At 34.8% G+C, this 6,984-nt stretch overlaps 1 long non-coding RNA gene across 1 annotated transcript; it reads left to right on the forward strand.

Moving 5' to 3' along the window:
* The first annotated feature begins 538 nt into the window (after positions 1–538).
* LOC132610857 (uncharacterized) lies at positions 539–3,169 on the forward strand. The gene is made up of 2 exons (XR_009571334.1): positions 539–1,508; positions 1,596–3,169. It is a non-coding gene; the product is annotated as an uncharacterized LOC132610857 (long non-coding RNA).
* Positions 3,170–6,984: the final 3,815 nt, after the last annotated feature.

Consider the following 6,984-nt stretch of genomic DNA (forward strand, 5'->3'; position numbering starts at 1 on the left):
ATATTAAAGCTTTACCACATTACATAATAATGTAAATTCATCCTTTCAATATTGATACCAGACCATAACTTCTGTAAGTTCCCAAAATTGCTAGTACAAGGAATACACTGGAAAAGCATGCAATTTTCATCAAACTGTTGTTGACACCCAATTTTGTCCTTCCTTTATTCCAATTTATTTATTGTCGAGCTAAACACTTTATTTCACTATTATTAATTTTCACTATTTTACTATTAACGTTATTAGCATTACTTTGTCACAAATTCCAAAGTGGTTCGTCGTCATTTTATTTTCGGATTTTTGTGCTCGTTAAATTAATTATACTTTACTAAGTCCTTTATTTTCTATATATTAATCACTAATTATCATCATTATATATATATATATATAAGTTAATCACCAAGAAGCCCATAAAGGAATTAATTTGAGGGAGAAAAAGGCTATGAAATTCAGCCAAATACAAGCCCAATCAAACAAATATTTTCGGATACTATCAGCCCAACAGACCACCCTTCAACAGCTTACCCACTCACCAGCCCATTACCCTTTCCACTTACCCGACCAGCCCACTTATTTAATTACCCGATCCAGCCCACTGCAACACCTAACAGACCAGCCCAACAATTCAACTCCTCAGCCCACGACCCGCCAACCCGATCCGACCCATTCCATAACAAAAGATGAAACCAGTAGGGTTTCATTCTTTCCCCTTCACGCCGCACTTCATCTCTTTCTCCTTCACTCTCCACGATCAGTTCCTCCCTCTCTCATCCCTATTCAGCAAAAACGCAGTCCCCTTTCAACATCATAGAATTTGGACACTCCATTTTCGTGCAATACGCACAGCTCCGGACCCCTTCTCTCTTCTTTCTCTTTCCCTCCGCTCTCTTTCTCGTCGTCTTCCTCCATTTCTAGCAAAGACACAGCTTCCCTTTAGCCTTGGCAGATATTTGCCGCCCCTTTTTCGTGCTAGTAGCTATGGTCAACACAAGAGACCAAGCTGTTGTTTTTGAAATCTGATTTTATACAGAGAAAAACGAGAAGCATTTCAACCCGTGACCCTACATTCAAACGGCTATCTCACTTTCAAAATCCCGCCCAAATCGAAACCCTAGACTTAATTTTTACACCTATAAAATGACTGAGTTTTCAGCCGAAGGGGGGATTTTTTTTTTTTTTTTTAAACACGGGATTGGGGATTGAACACTGATTTGAGGTTTTTTTTTAGCAACGAGAATTCTCTGAAAATACCAAAAAATAGTCTTGAGTTTTCCTTTTTTTTTTTTTTCAATCTGGTTTTGAACTTTAAAAATATGAAAACATTTTTGTTGAAATACGAGAATCGTGACGAAAGATTAAATGCTTGATGATTCATTAACTTTCGTCGCTGTTAGGCAAAAGCATTTCAATTACGACAGAGGCACTTTAATTTTGACTCGAGTGTCGAATCTGTCAATACGAGAGTAGATTCGAGGCTTTGACGTCCCACTTCACTGCACCACGAACAGGTAAAATCTGATGCCATTTCGATTCGTTGTCTTGTTAAAATTCTATTAGCATAGAGAAATTATGTCTTAATGTCTTGTTGTGACCAGATCGTGATTCAAAAAAGCATGTTTGCATTTCTTATTTCGTGTAGCTGCTGTAGCCGATGAATGGCCTAATTTAATCCTGATGTCTGATTTATGTGCAAAGATGAAAGGTACGCCGATAGTTTTCCATGAACTTGAAATCAGAATAGTGTGTATGATCAGCGTCGTCCAATTTGTTAAAATGTGTTCAAGCTGTTTGATAATGAGTTAAAACTGTTCCTATATGTCTCTAGGTTTAAGCTAAGCTCTCTAAGTTCCTCTTATATGATTTTAATTTTTGTGTACCTTTGAACGACTAAAGATGAAACTCAGTTATGAGAGATTTTTTAAAAACTTGTTTAAACTGTGTGGTAATATTAACCCCTTCATCTTGTCGGATCAGACCATGGGATAAGTTTTATAAAACTGAAAAGAGGAATAAATAGACAGCCTTTGTTGTTGTGGATGAGCTTTTGAAGTTTGAAACATGATTTATTCTGGTTACTGAGCAGTTGAAATAGTTTACATATAGCATTATGAGATGAACATGTTCGACATACACTTTGCTTCCCTTTTATCAGAAAAACCGAAACATATCCTTACCTTCATTTCATATATCTGAATCCTCGTGTGTTGGTTTTGACTCTATTTGGTTTGAGTTTGAGTGAAGGATTGATTTCATGCTCACCTGCCTTCTCAAAGAAGAAGAGACATAGCATTCAAGCTTGCCAATTAGCCGTTAGCTACTCTTTTCTTTAAGTTTAATTTCCACTCTGTACAGCCAACTGTTATTGCAATCTCTAATTCTCGCTCTTGTTCATTATCGTTGTGGAACATTTTAAATGACATAATCGGCTATTTATTCTCATGCAGAAGGTTGAAACATTATAGTAGTCAAATTTTAACTTAAAATATTTAAGGACGGGGGAATATCAGGAACACATCTTAGGTTATGAAGGCAGGATTTAGTTGGTTCCTCCATGAAAATTTGTGGTCCAGGATAGACCTCAAAGCCGTAAAGATGCTTATGCGATGAAATGAAGTAGACGTGTACTTAGTTTGGTCTTATGGGTTTCTGTTTCACTGCAAGTATATGATTGTAGAAAATATATGAAATCCATCTTTCCTTGGCCACATGATAAATTTTACTTGGAAGTGAAGAGATGCTTAAATATTTTACTCGTCGAGAATTAAATTTCCCTTTACTAATTCCTTCATTTTTTTCTTTGTTTACATGTACACTTTGGGAGCAAATGGAGTCTTTGTAAAAGACTCTCACTGTCCAAGCAAGTCTCGCCGTGAGACGTTGACGACATCGACTACTACTGCATTCCATCTCGTGTTCAAACCCATGTCCATATCACAACTTAACAGCCACAATTCTTGATTTCAGGAGGCCTATACAAATGGCTTCTTATCTTTCTGTTTTAGCCTTTTAATTATTTATTGGCCTTATCCAAACTTGTTGTGTTAAATAGTTTAGTTGATCCACTCTGCTCACATAGTATCATATTTAAGGTTAAAATGTAGTTTATGTAGCTGAACCAGTTAGAGGAGTTAACTATATCAGCGATTCAATATAATACATACTTGTTTTAGCTTCTTCTTCTTAGGTTCGAAGGATTTTATTTGAGGTGTTTGGTCCAGGAGATATGAAGCCGTTTTCAAAGTGCAAGTTTTTTTTTTTTTTTTTTGGGTCTAACTTGGCATGCTGGATAACTTTAATGAAGTTTAAATGAATAATTCAACACGGAAGTTGGTTTTCTACACAAAACAAGATTTTAAAGTATTCATCACTTTGCTGTGCATTCTTGATTCTTGAATCAAAGGATAAAATTATTTAAACTCCACATCACATTTTTTATAACGTCAAATGGACTTAAATGTAAAGTTAGTCACGACTTTCACTTTTAGCTACTAATTCCCTCTTGTTTTATAATTAACCAATTAGTTTATACATTATTACATCACTTTAGCCCTCTTTCAAAACTTGAAATATGCACTTGTTAAAACAACCTTGGTATGGTCTATATTGAACTAATAAATCTTTCATAAACCCCACTTTATGCACTTGTTAAAACAACCTTGGTATGGTCTATATTGAACTAATAAATCTTTCATAAACCCCACTTTAGAATCGCATTTAGAGCCTTCTTTCATGCATATTATTATACTTTTCTACAAGTCTTAGTCTTAATAACATTATTTTTCTCTAAAACCTTAGCAACACTTAAAAGATATTTTCTTAAATATTATAAAATATTATATCTACATTCTTAGCCTAATTAAATTTGAGTCCGGTCGGATTAACCATTAGTAATGGAATTTAGAAGATGCCTAATACCTTCCCTCTAGGTTAGTTGAACCCGTACCTAGAATCATTTGGTTTCGTAGACTTTAAAATAAAATCGACTTTAGATGACTACTTTAATAAACTTTAGGTGCCCTAATTCACCGTAAATAATTAGATGGCGACTCTTAACTTTAAATAACCCCGAAATTACCGGAATGATAAACTATTTTGACTTAGGTTAAAATAGGGTATAACAACTGTGAATGATGCCTCTCATGCATATGAGTTTTCAGAATTTATGCTATTCATATCACTAGACATAAAAGGCAACCATGAGATCAAGTTGGTATGCTTCTGCTTGCCATCAATTTCACCACTTAAATTTAATGTAATTGCTAAAAAAATATGGCAAGGGTAATTGCTAGAAAATAACCTCAATTAGTAATAATCGCTAGAGAAATTCCACACTTAAATCCACCCCCTCCCAATAGCATTAGAGACAAATTAGAATATGGCAAAACTACAAACTACATTACAGTAATATTCTAGATCATCTAGACCATCACAATTGATATTATATCAAGTAAATATAAGAAATATTGGTTAATTAAAAAACTTCATACAACTAGTATATAATTTCGGGTTGGTTTGATCTCGATTTAACTTTTTTCAGTTAAGACCAAACCAAACCACTTATAGTCGAGTTTTCTTTTAAATACCAAGCCAAATAAAATCAAACCACTAGTCGCCCCCCCCCCCCCCCCCCCCCCTCCAATTTGACTTGGTTTGATGCGGTTTAAGGTTTGATTTTGTTCACCCTTAGTTCCTACTTATCTCTAAAAGTAGTGGATGATTTAGAGAGCTATAAAAAACGATGCTTAATGTTTCTATCCTTTGAAACCATTAGCTGGCTTTTTAGTGAGGAATCTGCACGGAAGGTAAGAATACTTGTTTTATTAGCAATTATTTTGATATAAATATTAGATTACTTAGTTGAATACCTTAGTCCTTCCTATCGGGTCTGAATCCCCTCAAGTGAAATGACCTCAAGTTACTTCTAGTAAAGTCGTCAAAAGGAATCTAAGGGCTACAATCTATTGGTCCTATATTTTAAATAAATGCCGTTAAGTCCTTTCTCTCTGATTTCCTACAACCCAAAATTACATGGCTCAGTAGAAGTTGCTCGTTAAGCTCAACCATTAGAACTGGTCCAAAAGCATTAATTCTTTCAGGAAATATCCAAAACATCAATGTCATACTTAGTGCTAAAACTCGAAATTAATAACTTTCAGGAAAAAGATCATTTTAACAAAATACAGGCAAAAATGCTCCCTCTTTTACTAAACCAACGCATTAAAACACTGGAAAGGACAAGAAGAAGGAGCATAACTTCTAAAATGAACAACTTGAAATTGCAACCGAATTTTAGTAGCATCAAAATACAAAATTCTGCTAGAAAACCAGATTTAGAGGAACTAGCCAACAACTTATATGGAGCAAGACACAAAATAATTTTCAAAAGTAAGAAAGAAGAATTGTCAATGAAAGGAGAAAACTTGTTAAGAAGGAACAAGAGCAAGTACCTGTTGGATTCTAGTCATGAAAGCAGCCATTTGTTCTTGGAACATCTTGTCAAATTCTCTTCTCATGTGTGCACGCTCCTCTTCCAATTTTTTTTTTTCAAATCTTGTTCCATATTCCTTTTGTCGCTCCTAAACGCACACGCAAGTATACGTGGTCATACAAGTAATATAGGATTTAAAGTCCAGATATCATACCCACACGGACTTAAGATTAACTATTTACTAAATTAAACTAATGCTAATTATCTAACCACGAAATAAAATTCAAATTTATATTTATAAACTAACTAAAAAAATAAATAAAGCAAATAATGAACTTCAATCAAGAAAGAGCGAATTTTTATCGGAGAAGAGATAGATTTAGGGCTATGACCACTAACAATCCAGTTGACTCTTCAAATCGTTCTACCTATGGGTTACTAGTTGACGGGTTGGTGTTAACTTTATGAATATCTTTCGAATTGCTCATAAGCCCGTAAATGCTATTATAACGCCTATATTCCTATGATCGCTAGAGGTAATAAGAACGCATTTACTTCTCCGTATTCAACAAAGCAAGGCTAAAGAGTATATTCCTATCATCATTAGTGAAACGATTATATCGCACAAACTCTATTTATTCTTATTACGCATGGAAATTCCCTATCCCTAGATGTCTATGTGGAATCATCTGAATAAAAATGTAACTACGGCCTCTACGGTGGCTCCAAGCTCTCTCTAAGTCAAAAGTTATGTAAAAACCTGTAAAATATGTATTTATAGTGTACCAAAAGGCTTGAACTTTTTAAAAATCAAATCTAGCTCGAGCCGGGGAAAATATAGCGGACTGCACAACCTGCCCACGCGCACAGCCAATATATATTCAGAGAGCACATTTGTGCGCGACAACAGTGCGTCGCCTGTGTGGCGCATGATTCTGCCAGGTACGTACTCCTCTTTCTCAATTCTTTTCATTTCTTTTCTTCTTGTTTTGTAGTCTCATTGGGGGAAAGGTCACCTTGGTGGCCCCCATCTTGTCTCCTCCTCTTTTTCTTTTTATTTTTCTTCCGCTTTTTATTCAATTTTGCTCCAAATCTCTTCAATTTCACATCGCTTTATTCTTACATTATAAATATATAATATTAAGCACAATTCAATATAATTAATACTCAAAAAACAATTAAAAGTACTAAAATATGAGGCAAACAATGAGTAAATATATGCATTTTAGACCGAACATCACCACCCCACAATTAAACTCCTACAACCGCTCTCAATAACTCAGGCCTAGGAACACCACCACTTTGGTTGATACCAACAATTAGGCCCTATAGCAACTCAACTCAACAAATATATACATTTCCTGATCATCATGCAAGATATACAAGTCAACTCAAGTAAACAACGAACTTCTAACCTCCTAACCTAAAAAACGGACTCTAACTCATCAAATTTAAGCTCACTCACTTATTCTGTTAAAGAAATCTAAGAACATCACCTATCTATCATGAAACAAGTGTCCTCACAAGAAGAAATTGTCCACACACTCAAATCAAAG

Source organism: Lycium barbarum, chromosome 9 (assembly GCF_019175385.1).
Source record: "Lycium barbarum isolate Lr01 chromosome 9, ASM1917538v2, whole genome shotgun sequence".
In the NCBI taxonomy this organism is placed as follows: domain Eukaryota; kingdom Viridiplantae; phylum Streptophyta; class Magnoliopsida; order Solanales; family Solanaceae; genus Lycium; species Lycium barbarum.